The sequence below is a fragment of the Lepisosteus platostomus genome, chromosome 15, assembly GCF_059453375.1.
Source record: "Lepisosteus platostomus isolate fLepPlt1 chromosome 15, fLepPlt1.hap1, whole genome shotgun sequence".
Taxonomy (NCBI): domain Eukaryota; kingdom Metazoa; phylum Chordata; class Actinopteri; order Semionotiformes; family Lepisosteidae; genus Lepisosteus; species Lepisosteus platostomus.
The window spans coordinates 4,350,574-4,368,955 of NC_142625.1; the positions used below are offsets into that span (position 1 = coordinate 4,350,574).

The following is an 18,382-nucleotide window of genomic DNA, read 5'->3' on the forward strand; positions in this document are numbered from 1 at the left end:
ATTATTGCAACATTTGCAAACATTCCTGACGCATAACCACATTGTGTACTCTGCATTGTTCCATTTTATACCTTGACAGGAGAATACACTGTATTAATTATTGTTGCTGCTGGGCTTGGAGCTTTGATTCGCCTACTTTTTTGACTAGCTTGCAGAGAAAGTCATTGCCCTGTTTTTTGTCTATCACTTAATAACGTCAATGTAGAACACGTTATTTATTACTGTACATTTATTTTTGGGTGTTTATAATAGTCCCCGTTACCCCCATTTAGATTAAAATCACAAACGTGTTTTAATTAAATACTTCTATTGATTCACAATCTGACAATGCAAGATGGAACAAAAGCATCTGTGAAATCTCATTCCCAAATGTCCCCCACTGCGCCCAACAATCTTAGGAAGAACACAGAACAGCCTGTTAAAAAAATTGTTGAAAATCTGGTCTGTCAGTCCTTCCTCCCAGAACTTGTAAATCACATAGATCAGTTCTTGCTTTGTGCTGGGTTTTGCTGTTTTCCGAATATAGTCTTTCGGGGAATGCCATACCATCTCTATTGGATTTAAATCTGGGGATTCAGCTGGGGTTTTCACCCAGTTCACTTCCTCTGCTTTAAGCCTCGCCTTTTGCATCTGTGAATTTTGAGTCATTGTCCTGAAAGAAACGGTGCCTTGATCCAAAGTGCTCCCTGATGTATGGGACAGCATGATGTTTGACCATGACTTGCACAAAATTAATGATCCATTATTCCAGATGTGAACCTTCACTGGATGCTTTGGCTTGTTTACATATCTCCCCTTTTTATAAAATGACATGGTTGAAAACTGTTCCAGAGCCGGTTCATCAGTGAAAAGTACATAATGAAATGCCTCTCCCTGTTCAACCCATTGGAGAGCTTGTTTGAGCCTTTCCTCTTTATTTTTTACCCTTATCATGGGGCATGTGTTTTTTTTTTTATATCTCCATCCAAGCCCTCTGTGCACTCTTATCGATGTCGGACTCATGCTCGCACAGAGGTCAGCCCACAGCCGTCTTTGAACATGCACCGCTGATAGCTCATTTTCCTGTCAGTTTGTCAAAGGCTCGCACAATAGGACTTTTTCTTTTTATAAATGGTTATAAAAATAGTGTAGCTGTATTCACATGTAATAGAATGTTAAAGTTATTTACCTTTGCATCATCCTTGGTTTAGATTTGCCTTCTCTCCCCTTTGTCGTCTCACTGTGCTTTCACAAACAAAGATGTCCATGGAAGCCAAAAGCTGTACAATGTCTCTTGTTGACTACCCGTTTCTTTTCATCTTCATTTTTTGGCATGAGAGTCTTCGTGATTTTGGCCATAGTCTGTCTACTTACCAAAGCTATAGTGCAGTATGTGGTCTGTCCTGACAAATGGTACAAATAAACATGTATTATTCTAACTAGATAATATCTGGGCAATGTTTTTCCTCAACTCAAACACCATATAAAATACTCACATTTAAAACAATACACCAGGCAGTGTGATAGACACATTAGCAAGTTCATGCAATTCTATTGAAAAGCCAGGCGTGATTTTTCTCTCCCAGCCTCAGCAGCAGACAGCAGGTAATTGTTTTCTTCTCTGTTTAGCCTCTGTCTGTGCTCATTGAAAAGCTGGGCAGGATTTTTTTTTTTTAGCAGCAGACAGATTAGGCAAAAACCATGCTTAACAGTTATCATGGCTTAGCTGCTTGTAAGAGAAAGGTGACATTCTGCTATCTAAACCCTCTTTTGCCAGCTTTTAAAGTCACGCAATGTGATTTCACAGACATTTTCTCTTGGCAGTTACGAGTTATGCACAATGCTAGTAAAAACCCACCAAGGCACCCACATGCAGTAAAGCGGTGACCCCCAAAGCATAACAGCATCATAAACCCCAAATGGGCACTGTGTGCAGCATAACATCCCTCCCACCCTCTTCAGAAAATGAAACAATCACAGTTCTCAGTCTGTGAAAAGCATTGCTGGAAGTAGTGCTGGCAAGCAATATAAAAGCAATAAACCAGTTAAGTCTTTAAGCTGGTCTGGCCTGGACCCTGGCTGGCCATGGAGAAGGGGCTATGGGCTGCTCTCCTACAGGAACCAATGGCTCTACTGGGTCATCGATCTCTCCTGGGGGGTCCAGGGGCATTTGTAGCTCATGGCCATCGTGACCTGTGAAGGAGAAGACCAAAAAGACTGGAGCTTGTGCTCCTGATTGAGCCTTTGGATCTTGACCCAATCCTGGACAGTGATCCCACGTGGCTTCACCCTGTGTGACCTGTCATACCGCCTTCTGATGTGATGTTGGCGTCTGGCCTTCCTGCTGTGGGTCCGCTCTGGAGGGATTGGAGCCGAGTACACCCGGAGCCTGTCCAGGGCCATTTGTAGTTCACGGCTGAGCATGACGAGGGCTGGTGTGTTGCCAGTTGTGGCCCTGTAGTGAAAGAGTGTGGAGCAGCGTGGCTGAGAAGGAACTGCCCTTGGACAGGTGGGCTCTGATGCGGTTTGAGTGTCGTTCAGGCGTTCCATACTCCTGTCTGCTTTTGGGTTAGAGAAAGCAGTGCGAAGATGTCGAATGCCTCGGTCAGCCAAGAAACTCACTCTAGACACAAACTGTGGCCCATTGTCAGTTGTGATGGTTGGTAGTCCCCAGCGGGCAAAGAGGGATTCCAGGAACACCGTGACAGCTTGAGTAGTGACTGATCCTGTGGAGGCTACTTCTGGCCATTTTGAATGGAAGTCATAGGCCACTGAGGAAGCGCTGATGGGGACAGGACACCACACAGCTCCCCACATGTCCAGCTAGAGGTGATCCCAGGGCTTGGCCAGCCAGTCTAAGGGCTGAAGAGGAGGCACTCCTGTTTTTCTGCTAAGAAGGCAGGCCTTACAGTTTCTGACAAGTGCCACTATATCACAGTTGTTTCCTGGCCATCCCATCAGATCCCAGTACCATTGGTTGACCTTAACAATGCCCAGGTGGCCTGCATGTGCCGTCTGGAGAACGTGCTTGGAGACTAGCCGGAACAACCGTGCAGGACCCTGGGCAACACAGGAGTCATTCCAGAAAAAGCTCATCTTTGAGAAGGGGCCCAGTTCGGCAGAGACTTTGGAGGGCCAGCCTGAGCATATAAAGGTGTGGAGCTGGGAGAGCACTGGGTCCTGTTCTGAGGCCTTCTGTAGTTCCTGGAGAGAGACTATGGCCTGAAGTGGAGTGTAGGGCATTTGGATGAGGTCAGGCTCGAGTGTGTCCGATTCAGGACCTCCAGGCAGGTTAGGAAAGGTTGCAGCTCTACATTCTCGTGTCCTGGAGTGAATTTCGGTGCAAAACTGTATTGCTGGAGCCTCTCAGACCAGTGGTGGAGTCCAAGTGGTCGGTGCCCTGTTCCTGAAGTGGTGAGCAGCACGGTGAGGGCCTAGTTGTATGGTCGTAGATTCATGTTAGGGATGGACAAATACATGTGCCACCTTTCACATGCCCAGACCTCTCGCTCCCCCAAAGAGTACTGTTCAGCTTGACTGAGAGCCTGGGAGGCGAAGGTGATAGATCCCTGCACCCCATTGTAAAGCTGGGGCAGTACAGCTCCCAAAGTGTTGCTGGAGGTGTCGCAAGTGACAAAGGTGGGGCTGGAAAGGTTGAAGTGTCAGGACAGGCAGTGAGGTGAGCTGAGCCTTCAGGAGACGGGCGGCTTCAGAGCAAGCATGAGCCCAAACACAAGGGGAATCCTGCAGCAGCTGATGCAGCGGGGCTGTAGTGGCTGGGTAGTGTTGCAGAAACTGGAGATGGCAGGCTGCTGTTTGAGAGGGTAGGCTGCTGCTTGCGCTGTCTGAAGAGAATGCAAGGAAGGAGGTGACCGGTGTTGCTCTGGGATGCGCTGAATGGCCTCAATGTTGGACTGCAGTGGGGTGAGGCCGGCACCTGTAAGATGAAACTCCACAAACTCGGTGTTCAGCGGAAAACATTTTCTCTCCGTTGAGGGTGAGGTGGTTGTGATGATGCACCTTGACCACCCTGTGGAGGCACTCATCATGGCTGGCACGGGTTGGGCCACGAACCACAATGTCATTGCAATGGACTACTCCAGGGATTCCGGAGAAGAAAGTGATGTCCACTTTCTGGAAACAGCTGGGGGCAGAGCTCAATCTGAAGTGCACCCTTGTGTAGTGGAAGATGCCAATTGTGTGATGACAACTGTGAAGTTCTAGATGTCAGGGTGGAGAGGAATCTGGAGGTATCCCTGATGAAGATTGAATTTCGTAAATACAGTGGAACCAGAGAACTGTGGGGAGGAGGTACTTGTCTGGTATGACAGCTTTGTTCACTGCCTTCAGGTCCACACAGACTCGCAACCACCAGATTGGACACCCATGGGGAGGTGTCGACTGCTTCAATGAAACCTGCCTCCTGGAGTCTTTGGAGTTCGGCAGTGACCTCATTATGGAGGACCAGCAGGATGGGGCGCAGTGGCTGGATGACTGGGCACACAGTGGTGTGAATCGGGGCCTTATGGTTAAATGCGGTATTGCAGCTAAGGCCATGGAATACTGCAGGCCACCGGGACTCCCAATGAGAGCTGACGGTAAAAATGGCTGAACCGCTGTTGTCAAGCAGAAAACCTGAGGTGAAAGGTCCAGTCCCAGGAAATTGGCACCATTGCAAGGCATGTGGACATTGAAGGCAGAGATAGACCTGGAGCCATAGCGCAATGGTAAGCTGAGTGAGCTCACTATATCAATCTTAGAACTGCCATAAACGCACAGGGTGGTGGATGGTGCTGAGAAGCAGGTGAGAAGAACTGCTCCACTGTTAAGATATTGAGGATGGAGACCACGACCCTGGTGTCCAGCAGCAGGGAAATACACCCCGTCCAGCTCAACAGTGCATGTTTTGGAAGCCCTGGGCACTCTGTTCACTGTATGAACTGTGGTAGGAGCAGAGGACGGTGAAGCTGAAGCCGAGTGCCGCAGGCGGGCCGGTGCAGAATGGCAGACTTTAGCAAAGTGATTCAACCTGCCGCATGGTTAACACGGATGCCCTAGTGGCATTAGTGGGTGAACTGTTTTTTGCAGCGCCTGGGAGGAGACTCGGGCAGCTGCCGCATGTGCAGCACGTCTGTGTCTTGTGAGTCTTGACTGTCTTGCCACTGCAGCTGCTCCACATGGCAGGCAGTGAGTGTGGGAGAAGGAGAAGGGATGAACGCTAGTGAAGAGGACAAGGCAGCGGCAGCCTCCGTTTGAAATGCTATTTGAATAGCCTTGTTCAGTGCTAGGTCATATAGTGCTGTGAGCAATCTTTCTCTGACTTACGTGTTATTCATGTGCTCAGCTAGCTGGTCTCGTATGAACTAGCCCTGCATAGTGCCGAATTAGCAAGAGGAGGCCAGGGCCTGCAAGTCTGCAACAAACTGAGGCACAGACTCGCCCACCCACTGTTTGCGCTGTCTAAGGAGAATGGCGAGCTTTGCTTTCAGAAGTTCCACAGCCTCTGTGTTTGTTACAGCAGAGCTGAGTGTGGGAAAATGCGCTGTCCCTCTGTCACGAGGCAGTGTAAGAGGATCGCTTTTTTCTGGGAGACCAGCATGTTTCTGAGGTCAAGTGCAGCCCAGTAAGTCTCAAGAGTCCAGCCAGCGAGTCCAGGGCTCTGGCGAGGAACGGGGGAGGTGGTGGGAGTGAAAATTTCATCTTTGTTGCCACTGTTACAGTGTAAAACCAGGGACTGAGGTGGACAGATTTTGCAGCTGTTGGCTCTTTATTGTGCATAACTCGTAACTGACACAGCAGGGCAAAAACTTGCCAAGGCACCCAAGTACTGTAAAGCGGTAACCCCGAAAACCCAAAGCACAAAAGTGTCGTAAACCCCAAACGGACGCTGTGTGTGACATAAGTTGCGTTTATAGAAACCTTAACTGGCATAAAGCAGGTCCCATGTGTGTGAGAGCTTATAACATGAGAAAGGATTAGGCTACATTTTTATGCATCAGTTAAAACGTTCAGCAGTCTCAAACATAAAAATGTAACATTATATGGCACAGTGGGTTACTGAGTCTTTCAGATTTTAGATTTTCTGTAAAATTGAAACGGTAACCTCTGCCTGCATAAATTAGACATTGCATGACTTTAAAATCCATAAATAGGTTTTTAAAAACACTTTTTATGCGCAAAAAATGGGTGATTTTTCTTCAGTGCAATCAGTTTAGTCTTTGTGTAAGTTAAGTAAATTAATTTTGTAAATGCAACATGCATACAGAAAAATCATTTTCTACAGGCATTAAGCAGATCAGCAGGTTGCTGACAAAATACCGCCCACAACCATAAAGACCGCTCTGCGGCTTTAAAAAATAGAAAAGTTTCATTTATACAAATACCACAGACTATTCTTGATTTTTTTTCTGCATGTCCCACTTAATTCAAAATTTTATTTTGAAATAGTCAGGTGTTAGCATAAACTACTAGTAATAAATACAATTTGCAATGTAGTAATTTGTTGCACTTATCCCACTTTTGTAAAAACATTAATTTACAAGACTTTTTTCAAATATACATTCATTTTGACGATCAGAAAATAAGTAAATACAAACTTACAAAGTAAAAAAAATGAAGGTAAAATATAATTTGAAACTAAGGCAGAATTCACTTTTCTGTCTCTTCCTATTCTCTCACCGGCTTTGATTCGGGCACAGAATGATTTAAAATGGGAAGGAATGTTTTGTGCCAGTCAGTGCATTATCTTACACCAGGGGAAGGGAAAAAGCTGATGGTATTCGTCATTTATTTCAGTCTCCTTCACTCTGCCCAACCCGCCCATTCAAAAGGGTGCGGGGTGTTAACACAAACTCTCCTTAACAGAGCCGCAGGTGACTTTCTGCTCATTTAAAGAAAGCTTTCTTATATAAACTATTTTTGAGACAGTTCAGGTGGGTAGCTGTGTCAGCATACGTAGGCTGAAAAGGAACAAGTAATAAGTGTTGCTGGAGGTACAAGGTGTCATCTGAGTGATCTGGAATCATCCTGAGGGGCCTTGAATGAGTGTGGTGTTAGATGTGTACTTGCAGGTGATACGGAGAGCTCTGCTGCAAGGGAAAGTGCCTGGTGTGGATGGTTGCTGAGCGGTCAAGGGAGCTGTGAACCAGGAGTTCACGTAGATTTGGGTGGTCGTGGTATGAAATTGGGTGGTTAGGAAAAAGGGTACTGATGGAGGGATCACCCTGTAAAATGGAGTAGTTGTTAATGGTCCTGGGGATAGAAAGTGTTAGTGGTAGGGAAGCACCAAAGGAATGCGGTTGTGAGACCGGCAGTTCCTGGTGGATGAGCCGAGGGCTATTTTGGGCCCGGGTGAGGGCCCTATCGATAACAACATGTTGGGTATCCCCTGTTGGAAAAACTACATTTTGGGTGCTTGGCTCTGGAAATCCATGTTGCCATTGCTGAGTCGACGTGAAAAAGGGAGAATTTTTGGATGACAGAGCTGTACAGGGGCTATCTGTGGGTTTGTAATAGACCGAGGATCAGAGTTGTGGACGGTTAATAGATAAATCCGTCTAGAAACGGAAGAGTGGTGGAAGATGTCACAGTAAGGTGAACCCTATGGGCGAGGAATGTTCCTGCCTGTTCCTGTACGACTACGCCATCTAGCAATACAAACAGGGTGCTAAGGCCCCTCTACATTACCACAGGTTCTGTTATTCTCCCAGAATCACCAATGCACACATAGACCAGCAACAGGCATTTGTAATATATAAGTGCCCCTTTTATTTTCTACATACATCAACACAATCTACTGTTCAAAGAAGCATAAACAAAACCAAGGAACATCCACAACAAGAAAATAGTTAAAAGGGGAACAATGCAATCCAGAGGGACAGTGGTCTTTTCTTCTGTAAAGTACTGAAGGGAGGCCTTCACTGACTGAAAGCCACTTTAAGGAGAGGGGTATCGCCCAGTTCAATTTCCCCGATCACCGTTCAGGTTATACTAGAAATCCTCCTCCCAAGCTGTACTCAATTTCCGCTCAGTTTGTATCCATTAGCTGGGCCAGGTTCCTCGTCCTTTGCTTCAGGTGTTAAAAAGTCTCTGTACGGTACCTCTGTTACAATACCAATGTCTCCCATAGTTGTCAATTCCTGGATTAATAGGTCCTTGCCTCCATGGTCTCGCATTCTGCAGCTTCCCCGACGCTGCCTGTGTCGTCTCCAGGGTTCAGTGGGAGTTCTGAGCCATCTCTGTCCCTTCTCAGGTGTTTTTATCCCTCTGCTTAGCCAATCCCTTTCAGGGGATTTTCCACAGTCCCTGGCAGAATCAGATTTTTCCAGGAGGAAGCTTGTATTGTTTGAGGACTGTGGGGGTGCCGCGCTAGGTGTCATGGGACCTTAACAGTTCATTGTTCACTCTCCGGCTCTCTCCTCCTCCCTTTGTTGGCTAAACTGGCTCTGTGACTCCTCACACCTCCAAGTCTCGATACCCAACTGTTCCTGCTAGTAATAATAATAATAATAATATTCATTGGGACAACTGCAGTTGCCCCCCCTGAGTGAGAGGCAACATTGATACCACCCTGGAAATCGACATACTCTAATCACCTAGCCTTTTACTGCTTTTTCAATGGCCCACATCCTGCAACACTAATCAACATAGCCCAATCAATCCCGGCCCTTTGACCGCCTCAGTGGCCTACATCCTGCGACAGATGTTAACTGTATATTTGAGGGAAGGGTGAGTTGGTAAATTGATGCAGGAAGTGCTCTAGCTGGTTATTAGAGCATGTGGCAGCACCGACGCAGTCATCGATGTATCGTTTGTAAAGATCAGGGACAAAGCCAGTATAGGAGGCAAAGGAGCATTTTTCTACCCAGCCAACAAAAATATTGGCATTCTGGTGCCCATAGCAACTCCACTAACTAAAGGTTATGAATGAGAATGTGTTCAGTGTGAGAACCAATTCTGCAAGGCGTACCAGGGTGTGGGCAGGTGGATCAAGCACTGTGCGTTTGTCTAGGGTGTGCTTGAGGGCTGTAAGACTGTCATTATGGGAAATGACGGTGTAAAGAGATGTCCATGGTAAAAATGTAACATTCGGGGACCTGAAATTGGTGGGGAGAAAAGTTGGAGCATGTGGTTGGTGTCCTTGATTGTATGAGGGAAGACTTTCAACTAGCGGCCTCATAAGGCTGCTGAGAGGCCAAGATGTATGTAGTCGGAAAGTTGCATGCTGACACGTTGGGGTGTCAGGTTTGTGCATTTTGGGGAGAACGGAAAATTGCGATACATAGGTGTTCAATGATGACTGGTTTGCCCCCTGGGGGAGTTCCATACTGTTGATAAGAAGGGAGATGGGTGAAAGGACTTCCTTTTAGTAGTCTGTGGTAGGGTCCAGTTGGAGAGGGAGATGGACAACTTACCGACCCTTCTGCCTATTTTTGAGACTGGATGCTTCACGTGTCAATAACTCTGCCAACAGATGACACGGAACCTTCAATCCACATACATTTTAAAGATTGTGATTTGTGAAAAAATATATACTTTGTGTATATTCCAATCTCAGTGGGGGAGGGGAGTGTGGGGACATGTTCAGTCTGCAATTGAATTGGGGCTCTCTATTCTTCACACCTGAAACATTTTCTCTGAAATGTTTTTCTTCCCTCTTTAGTTGACCTTTTGAAGCCTATATATGCTGATGCAGCTCCCTATGTGAATTCTTGGATCTTGACTGAAGGCCTTGGAGAACTTTACAGCCACTTTTATTTTCTTTGAGTCAAGTTTGAAGTGTGATGACAAATTAAACCAATGATAAATGATGTTTTTAATTAATGTTTTACATAAGCATATGGGGCAGGGGGGGTGTAAGATGTCAGGGACATTACCCACATCTATATCTCTGTACACCACATGTTTGAGTGTCCATTAATAAAATGGAGCGCCCTCCATTAAATTCAAGTACTGTATAAGTACTGTTTTTGTTTCAGTGAAATGAGGGGAGTACAAAACCAAATCAGTCAGTACCTCGGAGTTTCATTAGCGAGTGCTTTAGTCTTAAAATTTGGTGTCAGCATCTAGACAGTGAACATTTACAGAGTCACTGGCTCGGATTAAGGTGTAGCACTTCAATGTGTGGTACAATGCAGGGAGTGTGTGGTGGGGTGGGGGGGTTGAGCTTCAGATAAGATGCTGTAATACACATGCCGTGGAAACCATGCCTGATGGGAGATGTGGGTGTGAGACGTTACTAGTTGGGATAGGGGAACAAAGCTCTTTCTCCCAGATTTTCTCTAAGAAGGGACCATCTGGGACAAGGAGTGTTGCACTCTCCTTCCAACGACTGAAACCCTCCCAGTTTATTTTCTGGTGTTCAGGCCTTGTGGAAAGGTAGTATGAAGTCTTTTGATCCACTCAGTTTCCTTTCTTTCCATCTCTGTCCAGTTGGGGTTGCTCTCCAGTCCTGTGGCCTCCAGCACTTCCAGCCCGTGCTGTAGGAAGTGTGCCACCAGGTGAGTCCTCCTTTCCCGCTGGTTCGGATGTTGTACCTGTGTTGTGCCAGTCGGGTTCGGATGGAGTTACCTGTTTCCCCCACGTAGGTCACCCCGCACGTTTTGCACTGGATGCCATAGACAGCGTTATTGGTGTTTTCTGAGAGTGCCCTTTGCAACTGGAAGATTTCTTTGGTTTTGTTTTGGATCGTTTTTTTGTTTGAAGTGTTTGGCTTTTGGTGTATTTGATCTGTTTTGTACAGGTTTTAGTTTGCTTTGGACTAAATAATCCTGTAGGTTTGTTTTTTCTATATGCAGATATGATTTTGTGTTCCCTCAGTAGGTTTGTGTTTTCTAATATCGTGGTGAATGTGGACTTTAGTTTTTGGTTGGTTATTACGCTGAGTTGGGAGTATGTTGTGATGAGGGGTATTATTTTGCTGTCATCAGGTGTTTTTCTGTTTAGAAATGTTTGTGCCACATTTCTGAGGAAACTTCGTGTGTATCCTCTCGGGCGTAGAGCTTGGAAGAGTGTGTGTTTGGCTTCCTCAAAGTCTTGTTGTGTGCAGATTTTGTGGAAGCGTAGGAGTTGTGATTTTACTAGTCCTTTGAAAGTATGTTTTGGATGGAAGCTGTCTTTGTGCAGTAAGCCGTGTGTGTCCGTGTCTTTGAAATATACCTTAATGTCCAGTTTGCCTGTGTTGTTGAAGGAGGAACCCTTGTATGTGGTGGTGTCTAGGAAGTCTATCTGTTTTTCATGCCTGGTGTATTTGAGTTTAATGGACCTGTGGTGTGTGTTGAGGGTGTTAATGAATTCTTGAAAGGCCTGTGGGCCATGCGTCCAGGTTCCCCAGATGTCGGCAAGGTACCTGAAATAGTGTGTAGGTTTGTGTGTACATTTTGGGAATACTGTGGCTTCCCAATGGGCCATATAGATGTCAGCATAGGCCGGAGCAAAGCGTTTCCCCATAGCAGTTCCTTTTATTTGTAAGTAGTATTGCTCTTCAAATTCAAAATCGTTTTTGTTGAGGCTAATTTCCCAATAGCTTCAGAATTTGTGTTTCTGGTCTGTTGCGGTCAGGGTATCTGAGAAACCACTCCCAGACTGCTTTCAGTCCCTCCGTAGTTTCAATGTTGGTGTATAAACTGTCAATGTCAATGGTGAACAGGAAGGCTTCCTGTTGTATTGTAGCATTTTTGACTTTGGCTACAAAGTCATAGGTGTCTTTGATGTAACTTGGGTGGTGTTTAGAAATGGGGTTGAGGAAATGGTCTAGATATTCTGCTGTTCTGTAGGATTCACTGTTGCAGTCGGACACTATGGGCCTCCCAGGTGGAATTTCGTAGGGGAGTGGCCATGTTTCTGGGGCTTTATGAATTTTTGGGAGGAGGTAGAAGACCCTCGGTTGTGGTGATTCCTCTCCTCTTAGGTAGAATGCCTGTTTTTTTGTTAGGTGTTTTAGTTCAACCAGAGTTTGTAGGATTTGCCCTATTTCTAGTGCTGTTTGTTTGTACAGCGGTTCTTCCAAAGTAGTATAGTGTTCCTGAATATTTAATTGTCTGTGTGCTTCTGCAATGTATTGTTCTCTATCCATGATAACTATTGCACTCCCTTTGTCTGCTGGTTTTATGACTGTTTGTTTTCCTTTAAATGTTTTAAGGCTACGGTTTCCTCCTTTATGTTGTGTGAGTCCCTGTATGGTCTGAGTTTTCGTAGAATTGTTGTCCTCTTGAATTATTTCCTGGATTTCTGGTGGCAGTTGGTTTTCCCTTGGTTCCCAACTGGATTTAGGCAGGAAGGGAACCCTTTCTGTGTCGGTGTCTTTATCCTCAAAGAAGGCGGTCAGTTTAAGGCGACGGTGGTAGGGACTTTGTCCCTACTGTGGGGACAAATGATAAGCCCTTATTGAGGCGGTTTTTGTTCAGTTGTGGGGTGGAAGTTGTTGCTTAGATTTACAATATTTTTGTTGTTCTTGTCCCCATCTTGTTCTGCGGCTTTGGGGCTTACCAGTTTAAATGTTGTGACCAGTGGTCTAGCATTTTTTGAGCTGTTGCGGTGGTCCAGTGAATTCCATCTCTTTCTGTCTTGAAAAGGGCTTCTTCCAGTTTGGGGAGGTATGGCATGTTTTGCTGTATGTGATTGTTTATTGTGTCCAGGTTTTTCCTGAATCCTGGTTCCAGGTCTCTGGAGTAATTAATCAGTGGGATGTATATTTCTGCAGATGGGAAGGTTCCCTTAGCTTCCCGTAGCATCTGTTGTAGTTGTTTGATAGCTGTTTCCTTTGCTTTTTGTGCCTTGTTATTGATTCCAAAGGACAGAATGATTTTCTCCACTCCTGTGTTCCGGGGGGTGTGTTGTAGGAGGTTTGCTGCATTGTAAAATGATGCTCCTGGGTAGCTTTCTATCTGTAGATCTGGATTTTCATAGGGGGGTATTCTTGATAAATTGGAGTCCCCTATGCAGAGCCAGCATTTGTGGGTTTCCAGCTTCCAGTCCGTTAGCTTTCTTGTGGTCTTGTCATGTCGGTGTGGTCTGTATCTTGGTTGGGCTGGTGGTGGTGTGGGGGGATAATAGTCGGGGTCGGAGTCGGGGTTAGGATCAGGGTTGATGTCAGGGTTAGGGTCAGGGTTAGGATTAGGGTTGGGGATAAGGTTAGGGTTAGGGTTGGTGTCGGGGTTGGTGTTAACGTCAGTATAAGCGTTAGGGTTAGGGCTGAGGTTAGGGTCAGAGCTAGAGTCCTGGGAGAGGTGTACCCTGGTGGTGCTGTTTGGGATACAGATTCCAGTTAGGGTGTTTCTCATGGTTCCCTCTTGTCTTCTCTGCTCTCTTCGGATCCTTTGTGGTATGGGGATCGGAGGAAAGTCATCTATGTCTAGAGTATATGCTCTGGCTCTCATGGGGCCAGATTTCTGGGTTGGATGTCTGCTTTCCCAGTGTCTCTTCACTGGTTCTTGATGGGATTCTGCCTGGGTTATGTATGTCTCTTCCGAGCCATTTACCTCTTCCCTGATTAGTGTCGAGTATTTGGAATCTGTTTGGAGACGTGGGGATAGTGGATTCCTTGTTGCTAAGTGTAGCAGTAACCATAGCTTGTGTATGGTCCAACATGTCCTTCTGTATTTTCCTCCCATAATTTTTCTTTGCCCAGTTGGAGGCAACCGCGAAAGCTTGTTCCCAGCGGGGAAGCTCCAGGTCCTCCAGTCGTCTGGACAGATGTGTGAGTTTCCTCGTAGTGCTCTTCGAGGATCTGCAATGTGGTGTGGAGCCAGTTTTTGGCATTGCTTACTAGCTTCAAACATGTGAGTTCGGTTGGGTTGGCCGGTCTTATGAGGTGCTTGAGTTCCTCTGTCTTCCGTCGTAGGCTGGCGGGTGCCTGGTTCTCCCCTCCGGAAACTGCTGTGTTTTGTAGGTGGTGGACTGTCTGGATCATTTTGTAGATGATCCTGGTTCCTAGTTGGAAGGTATCCTGTCTGTTTGATGTGGTGTGGTTTGGTGTGTGGGCGGCGGTGTGGAGAGCGACCGTACGGTAGCGTGCGTTGTCAACTCTGGGTTGACGCATACCATAACGATCCATACTTACCAGTAAAATGCCTAAAGCTTTGTTGGCACCGTTAGGTTTCCATTGTTAGGCAGTTTTACCTCTGTAGAGTCTGTGGCTCTGTGAAAAGGCAATCTTGCTTTTCTATGTCGCGACGTTTCGACCTGCCTGGGTCTTCTTCAGGCGTTATGGGGCACTGTGTCCCTGCTGGCCTGTTTTTATCTTGTTTTCGAAGGGGCGGTGAGTGTAGTTCCTCCCAGGAGGGTGGTTTGTGTACTTTTCTGTATTCCTTTTGTTTCTGTGTTAGTAGGTGCAGTTTCAGTGGGTGAATGGGTTCTGCTTTCCTGCTGGGGATTATGCATGGGCCGTTAACCTCTCAATAGGCCATTAGGGTCTTTTGTTTTCCTTCCTGGTAGGACTGGTGTGTGGGCTGTGCAAGTTTCAATTGGTTTTAGGTCTTTTGTTTTGTTGAGACGTTACTAGTTGGGTTGATGTTATGGTTCCACTGGGTATGAGTGAACAAAGACTTGATGAGCCACTGTGTGGGGATGTAGGAGAACAACAATTCTGGAGGGATTGTGCAGAGGAATAGTCTGTGAGGAAAAGAGTGAAAACATCAGTCTGCCAGGATACTGATGGAAGAAATGGAGCTTCATAATTATAATAATTGCTTACACTTGTATAGTGCTTTTTCTGGGCACTGCAGTAAAAGTGCTTTACAGGTAATGGGGATCCCCTCCACCAACAATGTTGAAGGCAGCCATAATGCGCCACACCACACATCGGCTATCAGTGGGGACGAGAGCAGAGTGATGAAGCCAATTCAGAGATGGGGATTGTTAGGAGGCCATGATTGGTAAAGGCCAATGGGGAATTTGGCCAGGACGCCGGGGTTACACCCCTACTCTTTTCGAGAAAAGCCCTTGGAATTTTAATTACCACAGAGTCAGGATCTCGGTTTTACATCTCATCCGAAGGATGGCACCTGTTTACAGTATAGTGTCCCCATCACTATACTGGGGCATTTGGACCCACATGGACCGCAGAGTAAATGGCCCCTGCAGGCCACAGTAACACCTCTTCTAGCAGCAACCTTAGTTTTTCCCAGGAGGTCTCCTATCCAGGTACTGACAAGGCTTACACCTGCTGAGCTTCAGTGAGTTGCAGAGTGATATGGCTGCTGGTCTTATTTATGAGATTGTTGCAAGATTTAAAGGGACAGCATCCTGTTAGAGTGCAAGTAGGGCTGTTGTGTCCACTGTATGAGTGAGTTGTGAGTTAATTGAGGTGGTGTGTGTGTGTGTGTGTGTGGACCAGAGTGGGTTGTGTGGCAGAGGGAACTTCCCCCTGGCAATACATTGGTATTGGGAAAGCGAGTGGGGTCTATCTAGCTGCACCCTCTGGGAGATTGTGCAATGATGGCTGGGCACAGTGAGGTGCACTAGCAGCTGTGAGTTCACAACCTAAGGGTATGGGAGTGAGGCGCCAGAGAGGGTGTGTGTGAGAGAGACTCGGTGATGTAGGTAGTGTGTATTTGTGTAACCCAACCTGGTGGCATCAGGAGAGGGCGTCGGAGCTGGAGGCAGACCTGGGAGTCTGAGGCACTGGTTGAGTGTGAAATGGTGACCTAATGGAGTAGGAGCAGGAGGCTCCATTTTGGGGATCTGGGAGCAGGAGGTTCCTAGCAGTGATGAAAACATGATGAACTTGGTGAAAAACAAAACAAAGCCGAAGCTATACAAAAATACACGCACACAAAGCAAAACAAACCAACAAACGAAGCTGAAGCAATAACCAGAAGCGAAGCGATAACCAAAACCAAACGGGACCGAAGTCAAACGAAAGGCCTTTTCTTTCTGAAAGCCTCCATGTTAAATAGTGAATAAAATGAGTTCTGATTGGCTGAAGGCTGATTGATGACATATTGAAACAGTGGTGTGATGGTTGGCCAATGGGGAAGGGAGAACAATCAAGGGTCAGCAGTTTGGACATAACAGAAAAAACACACACAGAACACACACTGGGACGTAACACCCCCACCCATAAAAACAAACATCTAATGTTTGGACAAAGCAAAAACAAAAAGAAATCAAATCTTCGTTAGATTCTAGAAAGGGCGTCAGCTAACACATTTTCTGCCCCTCTCTTGTGGAGAATTTCCAGATTATAGTTCTGGGAAATCAATGACCAGCGCATCAGTCGCTGATTTTGATTATACATACGATGCAGAAACACCAAAGGGTTATGGTCAGTGTAAACGCTTACAGGTGAACTTGAACTTTATTGCCATATGTAACCGGTACTGGTACAATGGAATTCTTACTTACAGAAAGTCTCTCGATTGTAAAACAAGTGTAAAAAAAAAACAAAACAAAGTGCAAACAGTGCATCAAGACAATGTACAAACAAACAATAGACAATGTGCAAGTAAACATGCAGACAGTTTGAATGTAAACAATACAGACGTGTAAACAATGACTGGAGACGTACAATAAATAAATTACAATGAGGTAGATGGTGATGGTGTGGGTGTGGTCCGAGGGGGATGGCTAAATGTGTTCGCCAGTCTCACTGCTTGTGGATAGAAGCTATTGAAGAATCTAGTGGTAAGTGTCCGTATGCTCTTATATCTCTTGCCTGAGGGCAGTGGGGTGAAGAGCTCATGCCCTGGGTGGTGACTGTCCTCTGTGATGGCCAGAATTCTACCACGGCAGCGGTCCTCATAGAGCTGTTTAATCTCGGTGAGACCGCAGCCGATGATCTTCTGGGCCATATTGACCATTCTCTGCAGTGCCTTTCTTTCTCGCGAAGAGGTGTTGCCATACCACACAGTGATCCCGTTGGTGAGGACGCTCTCGATAGTGCAGCGGTAGAAGTTCACCAACACATGTATTGGCATCCCCCATCGCTTGAGGCACCTCAAGAAATAAAGGCGCTGCTGAGCCTTCTTCATGATAGAGTCAGTGTTCACAGTCCAGGTTAGATCTTTAGAGATGTGAATTCCCAAAAACCTAAAGCTGGTGACTGTTTCCACTTCCGTTCCATCAATACTGAGTGGGCTGTGAGTGTGTGGCCTGTGTCTCCGAAAGTCCACTATTAGCTCTTTCGTTTTCTTTATGTTCAAGTCCAGGTTATTGCTATGACACCACCTAAGCAGCTGTACAACTTCATCCCTGTAAGTGGACTCGTCATCATCACTGATCAGTCCTATTATAGTGGTGTCATTGGCAAACTTGATGATGCGGTTATTGCTGTGTCTTGCTGTGCAGTCGTGAGTAAATAAGGAGTACAACCTTGGACTCAGACAGCAGCCTTGTGGGGTTCCAGTGCTCAGGGTGAGTGGTGTTGATGTTTTATTGCCTATCCGCACCACCTGTGGTCTCTCGATAAGAAAGTCCAGCAGCCAGTTGCAGACAGAGTTGCACAGACCTAATCCCCTGAGCTTTGTCACCAGTTGACAGGGTATGATGGAATTGAATGCTAAACTGTAGTCCACAAACAGCATTCTCACATACGAGTTCTTAGTGTCCAGGTGTTCCAAGGCTGTATGCAGAGCCAGGGAGACAGCATCATCCACTGATCTGTTGTTCTGGTAGGCGAACTGCAGGGGGTCCAGGGACTCTGTAATGGAGGAGTTGATGTGTGACAACACCAGCTTCTCCAGGCATTTCATCACCACAGATGTTAATGCTACTGGGCGGTAATCATTCAGGCATGTCACTTTTGTCTTTTTGGGGGTTGGAACAATAGTGGTTTTTTTAAAGCAGGTGGGGACCATGGACTGTGACAGGGAGGAGTTAAAGATGTCTGTAAACACTGTGGTCAGCTGGGCTGCACGTGTCCTCAGGACGCGAGGTGGTATCCCATCAGGCCCTGCAGCCTTACGGATTTTCACCCTGCTCAGAGTCTTCTGCACGTCCTGCTCTGAGAGTTTCAGAACAAACTCGCCCTGCACGCTTGGGGTCTTCTCAGCAGTGCCCGTGTTCAGAGCATCAAAGCGGGCATAGAAGTGGTTCAGCTCGTCAGGCAGGGATGCGTTGTTCGTGTCAATCTCCTGGCTGCAGCCCTTGTAGCCTGTGATTGACTGTAATCCCTGCCACAGCCTCCGGGTGTCAGCGCACTGCATTTCAAGCCGCACTCTGTAGCTCCGTTTGGCGCGTTTTATGGCTTCTTCTAATGCATACCGTGATTTCTTGTACAGCTCTTTGTCCCCCGATTTGAATGCGGTGGATCTGTCTTTTATTTTATTGCGAATGTCGTGGTTGAACCATGGTTTCTGATTGGGAAATGACCTAATTTTCATTTCTGGTACACAAACGTCGGTGCAGTATTTAATATAGCTGGTGACCGCGTCCGTATACTCATTTAAATCTGTGTCGGGAGCTC

At 46.4% G+C, this 18,382-nt stretch overlaps 1 pseudogene; it reads right to left on the reverse strand.

The window, feature by feature from the left end:
• Positions 1-306: 306 nt before the first annotated feature.
• Positions 307-1,002, reverse strand: LOC148647718 (uncharacterized; annotated as a pseudogene).
• Between the last annotated feature and the right edge of the window lie 17,380 nt (positions 1,003-18,382).